This window comes from Somniosus microcephalus, chromosome 13, assembly GCF_052327205.1.
Source record: "Somniosus microcephalus isolate GS21.2 chromosome 13, FLI_Smic_1.0, whole genome shotgun sequence".
Taxonomy (NCBI): domain Eukaryota; kingdom Metazoa; phylum Chordata; class Chondrichthyes; order Squaliformes; family Somniosidae; genus Somniosus; species Somniosus microcephalus.
The window spans coordinates 196509676-196526081 of NC_140999.1; the positions used below are offsets into that span (position 1 = coordinate 196509676).

Below are 16406 nucleotides of genomic sequence, written 5' to 3' on the forward strand. Positions count from 1 at the left end.
TTACATCTTTTATAATGGACTCTAGCATTTTCCCCACTACCGATGTCAGGCTCACCGGTCTGTAATTCCCTGTCTTCTCTCTACCACCTTTTTTGAACAGTGGGGTAACATTAGCTACCCTCCAATCCACGGGTACTGTTCCAGAGTCTATTGAATGTTGGAAGATGACCAGCAATGCATCTACTATTTCTAGGGCCACTTCCTTAAGTACCCTAGGATGTAGATTATCAGGCCCTGGGGATTTATCGGCCTTCAATCCCGTCAAGTTCCCTAACACCATTTCCCTACAAATACTGATTTCTTTCAGTTCCTCCCTTTCATCAGACCCTATGTTCCCCGACATCTCTGGGAGGTTATTTGTGTCCTCCTTTGTGAAGACAGAACCAAAGTATGTATTTAATTGGTCTGCCATTTCTTTGTTCCCCATTATAAATTCCCCTGATTCTGACTGCAAGGGACCTACGCTTGACTTCACCAATCTTTTTCTCTTCACATATCTATAAAAGCTTTTACAGTCAGTTTTTATGTTCCCTGAAAGCTTACTCTCATACTCTATTTTCCCCTTCTTAATTAATCCCTTTGTCCTCCTTTGTTGAATCCTAAACTGCTCCCAATCCTCAGGTTTACTGCTTTTTCTGGCCAATTTATATGTCCTCTCCTTGGATCTTATGCTATCCCTAATTTCCCTTGTTAGCCACGGTTGAGTCACCTTTTTTGTTTTATTTTTATGCCAAACTGGGATGAACAAATTCTGTAGTTCATCCATGCGGTCTTTGAATGTTTGCCATTGCCTATCCACCATCAACCCTTTGAGTGACATTCCCCAATCCTACCCAACTCGCGCCTCATACCATCGTAGTGTAGCGGTTCGTGTAGTTCGCCACTAAATAAGAGAGTTTGACTTCGACGAACTATTAACAAGTTGTTTATTTACAGGTGCAGACTAATTATATCAGGTAAGATGGCAGGTAAAATGGCTGACTGTAGGAGCACCGTGGTATAGGTGTTGTCCCAGCGGGGACTCCACGAGGACTGACTAGAAGTTTCCCAGCTCAACTGCCAGCAGGTTCCGAGCTCTGATGTCATGACGTCAGAGTACAGGAGAGAAGCCTGAGTATAGCAACAGACACATACAGTAAGGTAAGTTAAAGGGAATTATGTATCTCAATGTAAGGGACAACCGGTGGTACCGCCACATAGGCCCCCCCAGAATTCGCTTTAACGAAAGTCCAAGGATGAGATGGTCTGATGAGCTGGTGGTCTCGGCGGTCGTGCTGTCTCGGCTTGGCGAGCGAGTTCCGAAGATACTGCTCGTGAGGGGATCCGTACGCGCATCGTGGCGAATAAAGTGTATCCGTCAGGCGAAGGACCGTGGAGATGTGCGAAACAGCAGGCCTTGTCAGAGTGATGGGCAAGTCGGGCGGACACGGGCGATGACTCTGTTGATGTTGGAACAAGTCCTTGTTCTGACGAATTCTGCAGGAACGCTGACGGGCAATCCAGAAGGACTTGACAGGCGAGGTCGGTGAACTCGCCGACAGGTGAATGAAACCTTCGGGAGGCTGGAACGCATGGAACGGTGCGTGCCATAGTGCTACGACATTAACACAACAGAGGGTGAAGAGTTACTGCGTTAACCTGTGATCGGTGAGGCTAGCAACTTTCACGTGGCTGATCGCGGCCGCAGGATGCCCGTTGGACCCGTCCTCGATGTGTGCAGCTTCAGTAGACGTTTGCATTTGTTAAAGGGAAAACTGGAGAAAGGGCGGCAACGGTCCAGGTTGTTGTTGCTTTCAGGAGGGGTTAACTCTGCCTGGAGGGCGGCAACACTTGTAACAGTTATAGATTTAGGAGAAAACAGCCGGGAGGGCGGCACGCCTTATGTTCACGCCGAATCGTGTAGTAGGTAACACAACCAGCAGGCTGAAGGGCTGGTGCGTCGTCGGCAGAGAAGGAGTCGTCGTTTTTCACGAGGGATGGGTCCTCGTGGTTCGTGAGGGATGGGTCCTCGTGTTTCGCGGGGGTGAGTCCTCGTGGTATCCCCGCAGGGCGTGCTTCAATTTTGTGGGCCTGAACATGCTGTACCCCACGCTTGGAGAGATTTATACTTGCTGTCGCTGTGGACGTAGAGGTGGACGATCCGTGTGGCGGTAGGAAAGACGAGGACGGGGACCGTGAGCAAGTGCGTGGTCGGCGCCGCATCGATGTTCTCGTCGAACGGGGCTTCTACCGGTATAAAGCACGAGGGAGACTGTGGCTCCCTGGATTGCGGTAGCAACAGCAAAATGGCTGGTGCTTCCATGGTGTGCTTCTTTTGTGAAAATTGCTCACAAAAAAAAAACGAACGGGGTCCGGTTGAGGTTTGTCCGTGTCAAACGGGATCTGCTCCAGGCTGCGCTTACCTTGCGAATACGTTCGCAAAGACGGGGTCGCCTTTGGCGGAGTGAGGCGGTTGCTGTTCCGTGGTTGTTCGTCGGTTGTGCGTTGGTCATCTTGTGGGAAGACAAAGTTCAGGCGCGTGTTGCTACCGTGAAAATCGTTCACGGATACGGGTTCACCAATTGTAGTGTTGGAATTGATGAGCTCCCGTACTCACGTCGTTGGGTCACCAATGTAACGGTTCGTGTAGATCGCCACTAAATAAGAGAGTTTGACTTCGACGAACTATTAACAAGTTGTTTATTTACAGGAACAGACTAATTATATCAGGTAAGATGGCAGGTAAAATGGCTGACTGTAGGAGCACCGTGGTATAGGTCATGTCCCAGCGGGGACTCCACGATGACTAACTAGAAGTTTCCCAGCTCAACTGCCAGCAGGTTCCGAGCTCTACTGTTGGAAGGTTCCGAGCTCTGATGTCATGATGTCAGAGTACAGGAGAGAAGCCTGAGTATAGCAACAGACACATACAGTAAGGTAAGTTAAAGGGAATTATGTATCTCAATGTAAGGAACAACCGGTGGTACCGCCACTGTAGTTTCCTTTATTTAAATTCAGGACCCTAGTCTCTGAGTCAACTACTTCACTCTCCATCTTAATGAAGAATTCTATCATATTTGTTATATCTTATATGTTTCAATGAGATCACCTCTCATTCTTCTAAACTCCAGAGTATCGGCCCATTCTACACAATCTCTCCTCATAGGACAGCCCTCTCATCCCAGGAATCAATCTAGTGAACCTTCGTTGCACCGCCTCCAAGGCAAGTATATCCTTCCTTAGGTAAGGAAACCAAAACTGTGCCCAGTACTCCAGGTGTGGTCTCACCAAGGCCCTGTACAATTGGAGCAAGACTTCCTCACTCTTATACTCCAACCCCCTTGCAATAAAGGCCAACATGCCATTTGCCGTCCTTATTGCTTGCTGTACCTGCATGCTAGCTTTCTGTGTTTCTTGCACGAGGACACCCAAATCTCTCTGAACCCCAACATTTGAAAGTTTCTCACCATTTAAAAAATATTGGCCTAGAAATTCAGTATCGCCACGTTTGGGGCACTATAGCCGGGGGTTCGCTAAATTTAGCGCCCGGCGCAACTTTGCGCCACCTTCACCGAAATTGAGTTGCATCGCCCCAAGAGGTTGCTGCTGCGCTAAAGCAGGTGATGCACGACTATCATAAGGCACTAAGCCGGCAAGCCAAGGCACTAACACCGAGGGCGGGCGCAGCGCAGGTGCGGCGAGTTGCTGATTGAAGGCAGACACGCTGGTGCCGGTCAGCTCTTAAAGGGGGAGGGTGGACTTGTTTGGCTGCCACGCCCTGCACACTGCAGCCCTGAAGCAAGGCCTGACCATTGCTGGATCATCATTTCTACGCCCAGGACCATGCAGAAGGCTAGGGAGCGAGCGGAGCTCTTCAGCAAAGGGTGCCCTGAGGCTACTGGTTGGCGCAGTAGAGCGCAGGCGACCTGTCCTCTTCCCTGACAGTGGGAGGAGGCCGCTTCCCAGCGAATACCGAAAAGCCTGGAGGGAGGTGGCAAACAGGGTGACCACCAACAGCATGGTTGCCAGGACTCCACTTCAATGCAGGAAAAAGTTCAACGACCTCACTCAGGTTGTCAGGGTGAGTACCCTTTCCACTATCCTGTTCATCCCTGCGTGTGCACCTCAGTTTCTGGCCAAAGGGACCTGAAAGGCCCAATGCCCAGCCCTCATCCAAGAACTATGGGACTCTCATGAAAACCACTTGCACATTCACCACTTTACACACTGTCAGGGCTATTCCACCGTGGGAGGCAGTGCAGGCAAGATGAGGGCTTGACACTGTCAGGGCTATTCCACCATGGGAGGCAGTGCAGGCAAGATTAGGGCTTGACACTGTACTTAGAGGTCGTCCTTTCTCTTGCAGGGCAAGCTGGCCCACAATCGCAGGCAGCAGCGACGGACCGGGGGAGGCCGTCCTGACCTCAAAGAGCTCAGCGACCTGGAGCAGTGTGTGGAGCGCATTATGGCAGGCCGGCTGATTGGCCCCGTCGCCAGTGGAGATGCCGACCCTGTTCTGGACAGCAATGGTAAGGTCATCACCTTTTTGACCTCTCTCTTTCCACTTGTGCCTCACACCAGCATCCTTTGCCACTATCGAACCAATGCAGTGCATAGCAGCACTCATGCCTCCCTCGCTGCTGCCCTGTCCTCACTCTAAAGCAACTCTTGTGCCTCCCTGCTTTCAGATGCTGATTCACCAGGTGAGGAGGCGGGCCCTCAAGCTGCCACTGTCAGTGATTCTGAATTTGAGGAAGAGGAAGCCGGCCCATCAGTGCCACCCTCAGCCGAGGCAGCCCATGGCCATGATGGGGACGTGTCTTCCCTGGAGGGAAGCAGGGGGGAAGGGTCTGAGGAAAGTGAAGCTCCGGGGCCCAGCGGGCTGCAGCAACGCGAGAGGGGTGGGGAATCTCGGCGGCCTTCTCCCCGGAGGGTGAGTGTGGCCTCCAGTCCTGCTACAGTGAGTGCAGAGGAGGTGCGGCTCCTTGGTGAAATGGGCACCCAGGCTGAGCGCAGGCACACTGAGCTCATGGCTGCAGTGGCAAGGATGCCTGACTCCATAGAGTCACTGGCAAGGAGTGCTCAGGAATTCGGGGCAGCACAAGCCAGGAGTCTGCAAGAATTCAGTGCAGCACAGACAAGGAGTCTGCAGGACTTCGCGGCAGCACAGGCGGCTTCCAGCCAAGTGCTCAGTCGTGCCGTGCATTCACTGGCTGGTCTGATGCAGACACAGATCAGGGCCACACGGGCACTAACTGCTGCCACCCTCGCTGGATCGGCCAGGCATCGCCGGGGCCCTCACCGTGCCGCAGCAGCCCAGCAGTCTGTGCTTCAGCAGATTGCTGCGCATGCTGCAGTGCTGGCCTGTGCCAGTGTATCAGCCGACCAGGGAGTGCCTGTGCTCTGTCAGGTTGGCAGCATTCCTGCAGCCAACACTGTCACTCCTCCACTGCAGCTGCCACCACCCGTAGGACAGACTGCTGCCGCCCAAGCAGAGTTGGAGCAGTCAGCAGCCGGGCCCTTCAGGCCCAGAGCTGGTCCAGGCCGTCCCCCAAGGGCATCTGGCGTCTCACCATCTGACCCTCAGCAGCCTTCCCCCAGTCTTGCTGCAGCCACTGGGGTCCCATTGAGGAGGAGCTGCAGGGCGGGAAGGGGCCATTCGCGGAAGCGAGGCGGGTCACCCTCACAGGGGAAAAAGTAGAAGGTGTGGCCAAATGTTGTGTTTATATATGAAGGCCAAGAATGTTTTTTTTATATATGAAGGCCGAGACTGTTGTGTTTGTTTTTTATATGAAGGCCGAGGATCATGGTCATTTTTGTTTAACTGTTTTTTTCATTTTCTGAAGGTTGTGAGAGCCAGTTATGTCTCTGACTGTTTTTGGGGGGGTTTATCTGAATTAGTTTGTCATGCGGGAAGGGCACAGAGTTTGCACAGTAAACACATTTCTTTAATCACATTGTCCATGTTTGCACTTTGAACTATTTGTTGCCTTGACCGGCTGAGGGCTTGCGGAGCGGCTCCATTCAGGTTCTTTCATTGGCACAAGCCATTCCCTGAGAGGGGGCCTAGAACCGAGTTGCAATAAGCCGCCGACGGATGGCCCTTGCACTTTGTGCCTCCCTCCCGTCTTGGTGCTCCTCCTCCTCTTCCTCCTCTGGTGGTCCTCCAATGTCTGCTGGCAGTGGCTGAGTCCTGAGGATAGCCAGGTTGTGCAGCATGCAGCACACTACAACGAAATGGGAGACTCGCTCAGGCGAGTACTGTAGGGCTCCTCCAGAATGGTCCAGACAGCGGAACCGTTGCTTGAGCACGCCGATTGTGTGCTCAGTGATGTTCCTGGTAGCTTGATGGCTGTCATTGTATCGCTCTTCAGCAGGGGTGCTGGGCGCACGGAGCGGGGTCATCAGCCAGGTGCACAAAGGATAGCCTTTGTCCCCGAGAAGCCATCCTCATGGGTGAGCCTGGGCTTCGAAAATGTCTGCCACAGAAGTCTGGTGCAGGATGAAGGCATCGTGGCTGCTGCCTGGAAAGCGGGCATTGACAGCTAGTATGAGCTGCCTGTGGTCACACACCAACTGGACGTTGAGCAAATGGTAGCCCTTCCAGTTGCGGTAATCCTCGGCATTCTGTAGAGGTGCCCACAAAGCCACATGCGTGCAGCCAATGGTGCCCTGGACCATGGGGAAGCCCGCTATTCCTCCAAATCCTATTGCACACTCTTGCTGCTTGTCCAGGGTCATGGGGAAGGAGATGTACTGACGTCTCCTTCTGAAAAGGGCATTGGTCACCTGGCGGATGCAGCAATGTACCGCGAACTGGGAGATGTTGGCAATGTCCCCAGTAGCGGATTGGAAGGAGCTGGTGGCATAGAAGTTGAGAGCCACCGTCACCTTCACTGCCACCGACAGAGACGTCCTGCTCCTCAGCTGTGGCTGCAGATCTCTGCGAAGCAGGTGGCAGATCTCAGTGACCACCTCCCTTCTGAATCGCAGCCTCCGAACACACTGCTCCTCAGACATGTTCAGATATGAGAACTGCTGGCGGTATACCCTGGGTGGGTAAGGCCTCCTGTGCCGATGCCTGTTGGCCCTTCTCCGTCTGGCCATGACTGGCACTCTCTCACGGCGTCTCTGAACCCTTTGAATGCAATGCAGTAAGCCAATGTTTCCACCCATTGCAGTCCCCATTATATGTGGTGACTCAAGGCTATGGCACTGAAAGTTAAATCCAAGTGCAAAGCTCTGGCCTGAAGCCAGAAGTACCTGTGCGAGCGCTGAGTCAAAGCAGAAAGCTCTCTCCCTTTGTCTCTCTCCAAATATCCGTCTCTCACACAGGATTGCCACAAAATGGCTGCCACTTATAATGCAGGAGGAGTCCCCTTTAAATAGCGCCCCCCGCACCCCGCAGCGACTGGGAACCGTTCCCCTCTACCAGTTGCTGGGGGCGCCAGGCGCACAGAAGGTCGGTGCCACTGAAGTTCCGGTTGCACCATGAAATGACGTCAGGATCTGCGCGCGCAGCTGAGCGGGCGCTGCAGTTTTGCGCCGCCGCTAAATCTTGAGTGAAGTTCGCGAGAGGCGCAGATCGCGCCACACCCAGGCGCTAGCCGCTTAGCGCCCCACGTCTCCTCCTCCTAAGGCGCTAGCGGCTGGCGCTAACAACTGAATTTCTAGGCCATTCTGTTTTTCTATTCTTCCTACCTAAGTGAATAACCTCACATTTCCCTACATTATACTCCATCTGCCACCTTACTGCCCACTCAGTCTATCTATATCCCTTTGCAGCCTCTTTGGGCTGGATTTTCTCAGCCCCGAGGAGGCGGGTATGGAGGCAGGACTGCCAGTAAAGTTGCAGAATGTGGGGGCGGCTGGCAAACCCGCCCCCAACCTGCCTCCGTGCCCTTTTGCCAGGAGGCGGGAAGCTGTCCTGCCCCGGGTCCCATCTCCTCGAGGCGGGAAAGGGATTAAAGCCTATTAACTTCCTGTTAACAGGTAGTTAACAGGCAGAAAATAGGATTATCCCTATTTTTAGCTCCGAAGTGCAGGCTTCCCGACCTCGGGGAACCCCGCCAGGGTGTAGGAGACGAGAAGGAGGTCTGCGGAGGTCGGAGGGGTCTGAAAGTGAGATGTAGAGCTGAGTGATGGGTGCAAGTGTGGAGTGGTAAGTATGTAAGGTGAGTGTTAAGTGTTATAAAATGTTCACTTACCTTTGTTTCTGCCTACAGCCCTCAGCCGCTGTGGAGCCAGAGTCCCGACATCGTCATTGTAGATTTCACAGGCTGGCTGTTGGATCCTCCGAACCAACAGCCAGGTGATTTCTGCAAAGTTGAAAGATTTGATGAGTCCTGAACACAAAGACTCAGCAAACTACACAGAATGTCGGTGTTTGACAGCTTCACAGAGCTGTCAAATTATGACATTTCTTCTTTCAAGACGTTGACGTGCTCTGTCAGTGACTTCCCCCTAATTGGCCTGCTGAGCCCGCAGGGCAGGCTTAACAAGGTAAATCAGGGGAAAATCCCGCTGGTTGGCCAGAAGCTGATGGAGGCGGGATTGAAAGCCAACAAGCAGCAGTCCCGCCTCCAAAAACTTCCCATTGACAAAATCCAGCCCTTTGTGTTCTCCTCACAGCTTACTGTCCCACCTAGCTTTGTATCATCAGCAAACTTGGATACATTACACTCGGTCCCTTCATCTAGGTCATTAATATAGATTGTAAATAGCTGAGGTTCCAGCACTGATCCTTGTGGCACCCCACTAGTTACAGCCTGCCAACCTGAAAAAGATCCGTTTATTCCTACTCTTTGTTTTCTGTTCGTTAACCAATCCTCTATCCATGCTACTATATTACCTCCAACCCCATGAGCCCTAATCTTTTATGTGGCACCTTATTGAATGCCTTTTGTAAATCCAAATATACTACATCCACTGGTTCCCTTTTATCTACCCTGCTAGTTACACCCTCAAAAATCTCTAATAAATTTGTCAAAGACGATTTCCCTTTCATAAAACCATGTTGACTCTGCCTAATCATGTTATGATTTTCTAAGTGCCCTGATACCACTTCCTTAACAATAGATTCCAGAATTTTCCCGATGACTGATGTCAGGCTAACTGGCCTGTAGTCCCTGTTTTTTCTCTCCCTCCTTTCTTGAATAGCGGTGTTACATTTGCGACCTTCCAATCCGCTGGGACCGTTCCAGAATCTAGGGAATTTTGGAAGATCAAAACCAATGCATCCACTATCTCTTCAGCCGCCTCTTTAGAACCCTAGGATGTAGGCCGTCAGGTCCAGGGGATTTGTCGGCTTTTAGTCCCATTAGTTTCTCTAGTACTTTTTCTCTACTTATATTAATTACGTTAAGTTCCTCACCCTCATTAGACCCTTGGTTCCCCACCATTTTTGGTCTGCTTTTTGTGTCTTCGACTGTGAAGAGAGATACAAAATATTTCTGCCATTTCCTTATTCCCCATAATAATTTCTCCTGTCTCAGCCTCTAAGGGACCAACGTTTACTTTTGCTACTCTTTTCCTTTTTACATACTTGTAGAAACTCTTACAATCTGCTTTTATATTTCTTGCTAGTTTTCTCTCATATTCTATTTTTTCCCTTTTTATCAATTTTTTGGTCAACCTTTGCTGGTTTCTGAAACTCTCCCAATCCTCAGGGTTACCATTATTCTTTGCAACATTATAAGCTTCTTCTTTCAATCTAATGCTATCCTTAACTTCTTTAGTTAGCCACGGTTGGATCACTTTACCCGTGGAGTTTGTTTCTCAATGGAATGTATTTTTGTTGAGAATTATGAAATATTTCTTTAAATGCTAGCCACTGCTTATCTACCGCCATACCTTTTAATCTATTTTTTCAATCTACCTTAGCCAACTCGCCCCTCATACCTATGTAATTGACTTTATTTAAGTTTAAGACTCTAGTTTTGGACTTAGAATTTCACATTAATTTTGAGAGTGACTTTCCTATCATATTATGATCACTCTGCCCCAGAGGATTCTTTACTATGAGATTGCTAATTAACCCTGTAGGGGTTAAAGGTAGTTACTCAGATTGGCAAAAGGTGGGAAGTGGTGTTCCACAGGGATCGGTGCTGGGACCACAGTTGTTCACCATTTACAAGAACGATTTGGACACAGAATTGGAAGTACAATTTTAACATTTGTGGATGACACCAAATTGGGGGTTAAAGTAAATACTGAGGAGGAATGCAACAAAATAGAGGAAAACATTAATAAACTTGCAGAATGGGCATGTAATTGGCAAATTAACTTCAATATAGTTAAGTGTGAGGTGGTACATTTTGGTAGGAAGAATAAGGAGGTCACACACTCCTAGGAAAATCAGTGTCTAAATGGGGTTGAGGAGCAGAGGGATCTGGGGGTACAGATACACAAATCATGAGACAGAGAGAGAGATTGGGAGTGTGAGAGAGAGCGATTGGGAGTGTGAGAGAGAGAGATTGGGAGTGTGAGAGAGAGATTGGGAGTGTGAGAGAGAGAGAGATTGGGAGTGTGAGAGAGAGAGAGATTGGGAGTGAGAGAGAAAGAGAGGGAGTGTGAGAGAGAGATTGGGAGTGTGAGAGAGAGAGACTGGGAGTGAGAGCTCATAGAAATAGGGGGGGACTGTGATATGCTCGAACATATTAACATCGAGATGGAGGAGGTATTGGCGGTTTTAGCAGGCCTAAAAATGGATAAATCCCCAGGCCCGGATGAAATGTATCCCAGGCTGCTGTGTGAGGCAAAGGAAGAGATTGCGGGGGCTCTAACACATATATTCAGGACCTCTCTGGCCACAGGGGATGTGCCAGAGGACTGGAGAACCGCTAATGTAGTACCATTATTCAAGAAGGGAAGTAGGGAAAAACCAGGGAACTACAGGCCAGTGAGCCTAACATCAGTGGTAGGAAAATTATTGGAAAAATTCTGAGGGACAAAATTAGTCTCCACTTGGAGAGACAAGGATTAATCAGGGATAGTCAACATGGCTTTGTCAAGGGAAGATCATGTCTGACTAATTTGATTGAATTTTTTGAGGGGGTGACTAGGTGTGTGGATGAGGGTAATGCAGTGGATGTGGTATACATGGATTTCAGTAAGGCCTTCGATAAAGTCCCGCACAGGAGACTGGTCAAGAAGGTAAGAGCCCATGGAATCCAGGGTGCCTTGGCACATTGGATACAAAACTGGCTTAGTGGCAGAAGGCAGAGGGTGATGGTCGAAGGTTGTTTTTGTGACTGGAAGCCTGTGGCCAGTGGGGTGCCACAGGGATCGGTGCTGGGTCCCTTGCTGTTTGTGGTCTACATTAATGACTTGGCTATGAATGTAAAAGGTATGATCAGTAAGTTCGCGGATGATACAAAAATTGATAGGGTGGTAAATAGCGAGGAGGGTAGCCTCAGTCTGCAGGACGATATAGATGGGTTGGTCAGATGGGCGGAACAGTGGCAAATGGAATTTAACCCGGAAAAGTGCGAGGTGATGCACTTTGGGGGGACTAACAAGGCAAGGGATGGTAAGACCCTAGGCAAGACGGAGGTGCAGAGGGATCTGGGGGTGCAAGTACACAGATCCCTGAAGGCGGCGGAACAGGTGGATAAGGTGGTAAAAAAGGCATATGGGATACTTGCCTTCATTAGCCGAGGCATAGAATATAAGAGCAAGGAGGTTATGATGGAGCTGTATAAAACACTGGTTAGGCCACAGCTGGAATACTGTGTGCAGTTCTGGTCGCCACACTACAGGAAGGATGTGATCGCTTTGGAGAGGGTGCAGAGGAGATTCACCAGGATGTAACCAGGGCTGGAGCGCTTCAGCTATGAAGAAAGACTGGGCAGATTGGGTTTGTTTTCCTTGGAGCAGAGGAGGCTGAGGGGGGACATGATTGAGGTGTACAAGATTATGAGGGGCATAGATAGGATGGATGCTGAGGAGCTTTTTCCCTTAGTAGAAGGGTCAATAACTAGGGGGCATAGATTCAAGGTAAAGGGCGGGAGGTTTAGAGGGGATTTGAGAAAGAACTTTTTCACCCAGAGGGTGGTTGGAGTCTGGAACTCACTGCCTGAAAGGATTGTGGAGGCAGGAACCCTCACAACATTGAAGAAGCATTTGGATGAGCACTTGAAATGCCATAACATACAAGGCTACGGACCAAATGCTGGAATATGGGATTAGATTAGACAGGGCTTGATGGCCGGCACGGACACGATGGGCCGAAGGGCCTCTATCCGTGCTGTATAACTATGACTCTCTCTCACACACTCCCACTCTCTCTCTCTCACACTCCCACTCTCTCTCTCACACACACTCCCACTCGCTCTCTCTCTCACACTCCCAGTCTCTCTGTCTCTCACTCCCAGTCTCTCTCTCTCTCTCACTCCCACTCCCAGTCTCTCGCTCTCTCTCTCTCACACTCCCAGTCTCTCTCTCTCTCACATTCCCAGTCTCTCTCTCTCTCACTCCCAATCTTTCTCTCTCTCACACACGCCCAGTCTCTCTCTCACACACTCCCAGTCTCTCTCTCTCTCTCCCAGTCTCTCTCTCTCACTCACTCCCAGTCTCTCTCTCTCTCACACTCCCAGTCTCTCTCTCTCACACACTCCCAGTCTCTCTCTCTCACCCCGTCTCTCTCTCGCACTCCCACTCTCTCACACTCCCAGTCTCTCTCCCACTCCCTCTCTCACACTCCCAGTCTCTCTCACACTCCCAGTCTCTCTCTCACACTCCCAGTCTCTCTCTCTCTCACACTCCCAGTCTCTCTCTCTCACACTCCCAGTCTCTCTCTCTCTCTCACACTCCCAGTCTCTCTCTCTTCCCCCAATATCTTTCTCTTCTCCCCCAATCTCTCTCTCTTCTCCCCCCGTCTCTCTCCTTCCCTCTCTCTCCTTCCCCCCTCTCTCTCTCCTTGCCCCTCTCTCTCCTTCCCTCTCTCTCCTTCCCTCTTTCTCTCTTTCCCTCTCTCTCTCCCCCCTTCCCTCTCTCTCTCCTTCTCTCTCTCCTTCCCTCTCTCTCTCCTTCCCTCTCTCTCTCTCCTTCCCTCTCTCTCTCTCCTTCTCTCTCTCTCTCCTTCCCTCTCTCTCTCCTTCCCTCTCTTTCCCTCTCTCTCTCCTTCCCTCTCTCTCTCCTTCCCCCTCTCTCTCTCTCCTTCCCTCTCTCTCTTTCCCTCTCTCTCTCCTTCCCTCTCTCTCTCCTTCCCTCTCTCTCTCTCCTTCCCTCTCTCTCTCCTTCCCCCCTCTCTCTCTCTTCCCCCTCCCTCTCTCTCTTCCCCCCAGTCGCTCCCTCTCTCTCTTCCAACAACAACATGCCCTCAAAAAAGCCTCGGCACTGCCGGGCACCCTCAGCTATTATTATATAAAGGATATAGAGACACTGGAGAAGGTGCAGAGAAGATTTACTAGAATGATGAACTGAGAGCTGAATTCGTACTGTAACTTGTTATTGTAACTCTAACTTATTAATATGTCAGTAATGCAACTTATTGCTGCAGCTTGTTATTGTGACTTGTTCATGTAACTTATTTTGTTTTATATGTAACTTAACCTTTTTTTTGTTTTGTTTCCATCCTTATTCGCTGAAGCCACTCACTCCTGCAAGAGGCCAGAATTTCAACGAGGTTGGTTTGACAAAATGGGGAGATTCCTGTGTATTATTTTGTAAAGCTTTAGTTAGATCGGGTAAGTCCAATTTAAAATTGGCCACAGCCATCTTATCTCTGGGGGAATCCCACTGGCCTGATCAGACCTATCAGTGTATTCAACGAGATCTGTTTATTCTGAATGCACGCCCTTTGTTTGTGTCGATGTCTGTGTTTAGAAATTAATAATCAAAAGTTTACTTTGTGGCTTTGTTCAAAGAAACAAGTATTGTTGAATGAAGGACTTTCTGTGGCTTAAATCACAGCTGTTGCTCATCTGTGGTTCTGGAAAAAGTGTTCATCGTGGGCGAGCTGGAAATTCACATCCAACATTGCAGTTAACGGCAGTTTCATCCGAAAGTCTTGACAAACTGTGTGAGAAATGTGTTGTCAAAAGGGATTTAAACTCCTTGTAGACTGTTTCTGTAATTATTGATTTGAAATGTCGCGCTGGTTCAGTATCTTGCTGCCTCCGTGTATTCTTTAATCTGTAAATAAATCTGAAAATGTTCCCATTAAGCTGTGTGGCCCGCGCAGGCTGCTCGCCCGCTTTACAACTGAAATAACTGCGCATGAAATTGAATGCCCCGACCCCCGCCCCACACAAAAAAATTAGCGGCAACATTGAATGTGACCATTTGTAGCTCATGCCTGTGTTAACTCATGCCCAGCGTGTGAGAAGGACAGGGGAGAGGGAGTTTGGAGGCGAGTTGCCCTCTCACTCAGTAACACTGAGACAGACTCACAATGTTGGCAGGGCACACATCTTACCGCTATTTGAAGGCATGCCATCCTGAAATCATGGCAACAGAGCATCATTGTCCTATTGGGGAATGAGATGGAGGCAGCCAGTGGCAGGCAGGACACGAGCACATCTAATGCCCTCCACTGACTCCCCGATCCAAGCACCCCAGGGGAGAGAACACTGGGTGAGACACTGCTCACAAGTGAGGAAGAGCGGGAGGAGGTGGCATTCGAGGTCCAGCAGCTCTAACCCGAGGCATTGTTGTGCTGCACGGGCAGGGCTTGGCATCCGACAGTGCCAACCTTCAGGAAGGAGATGTTTAATGAGCAATAGATCTTCATGACATCTGTTGAGCCGGCACTGAACACTGCACGGCTGGTTGGAGAATGTGAAGGAAGCACATTTCACCATTCAGCAGCAATGTGTGGAATTCTCACAACTGTCAGGCACCCTGATGGGCTGCGACCCTCACAGGAAGCCTGGAGGACAGAGGGTAAATGTACACAAAGGAAACAACAAGCACAGTTAGAAACTTAATAGCGCCGAAGGAAACCATTCAGCCCATCGTGTCTGTGCTGCCTCTTTGCTGGAGTGATCCCAAACTAATCCCGCTGCCCCGCTCTCGCCCCATAGCCGTGTATCAATCCCAAACTAATCCCACTGCCCCACTCTCCCCATAGCCCTCTATCAATCCCAAACTAATCCCACTGCCCCGCTCTCTCCCCACAGCCATGTATCAATCCCAAACTAATCCCACTGCCCCCCTCTCTCCCCATAGCCCTGTATCAATCCCAAACTAATCCCACTGCCCCGCCCTCTCCCCATAGCCCTGTATCAATCCCAAACTAATCCCACTGCCCCCCTCTCTCCCCACAGCCCTGTATCAATCCCAAACTAATCCCACTGCCCCGCTCTCTCCCCATATCCCTGTATCTTCTTCTGTTTCAAACAGTTAACTAATTTACCGGGGGAGGTGCCGAGGATTGGAAAGTGGCAAATGTGACACCATTGTTCAAGAAAGGGTGTAAGGACAATCCTAGTAACTACAGGCCGGTCAGTTTAACATCAGTGTTGGGTAAAGTTTTAGAAACAATAATCAAGTAAAAAATTAACGGGCACTTGGAGAGGTTTAAGCTAATTGAGGAGAGCCAACACGGATTTGTTAAAGACAGAATTTTTTGATGAAGTAACAGGGAGGATCGATGAAGGGAATGCAATGGATGTTGGCTACATGGATTTTCGGAAGGCGTTTGACAAAGTACCACATAGAAGGCTGGTTAACAAAATTGAGGCTCATGGAATAGGTGGGTCAGTGGCAGCTTGGATAAGGAATTGGCTTAAGGACAGAAAACAGCGAGTTGTGGTAAATGGCTGTTTTTCAGACTGGAGGATGGTAGACAGTGGTGTTCCCCAAGGGTCAGTGCTGGGGACACTGCATTTTTTGATACATATAAATGACCTGGATTTTGGAATACAGAGTAAAATTTCTAAATTTGCCGATGACACCAAACTTGGGGGTGTGACAAACAGTGAGGATGATACCAATCGACCGCAACAGGATATAGAAAGGCTAGCAGAATGGACAGACAAAGTGGCAGATGGAATTTAATACAGAGAAGTGTGAGGCGATGCATTTTGGCAGAAGGAACAGGGAGAGGCAATATACACTTAATTACACAGTTTTAAAGAGTGTGCAGGGACAGAGGGACCTGGGAGTTAATGTGCACAGGTCCCTGAAGGTGGTGGGACATATTGAGAGAGTGGTTAACAAAGCATGTGGGATCTTGGGCTTCATAAATAGAGGTATTGAGTACAAAAGTAGAGAAGTTATGCTGAACCTTTATAAAGCGCTGGTTAGGCCACAACTGGAGTATTGCGTCCAGTTCTGGTCACCACACTTTAGGAAGGATGTGAAGGCCCTTGAGAGGGTGCAGAGGAGATTTACTAGAATGGTTCCGGGGATGGGAGATCTTAGCTACAAGGACAGGTTGGAGAAGCTGGATTTGTTTTCATTAGAGCAAAGGAGGTTGAGGG

The 16406-nt window shown here is 49.8% G+C and overlaps 1 long non-coding RNA gene across 1 annotated transcript; it reads right to left on the minus strand.

Moving 5' to 3' along the window:
• Nucleotides 1-909: 909 nt before the first annotated feature.
• LOC147108953 (uncharacterized) lies at nucleotides 910-14127 on the minus strand. Its single transcript, XR_015080696.1, has 2 exons — nucleotides 13829-14127; nucleotides 910-2886 (listed from the first exon to the last, which is right to left on the minus strand). It is a non-coding gene; the product is annotated as an uncharacterized LOC147108953 (long non-coding RNA).
• Nucleotides 14128-16406: the final 2279 nt, after the last annotated feature.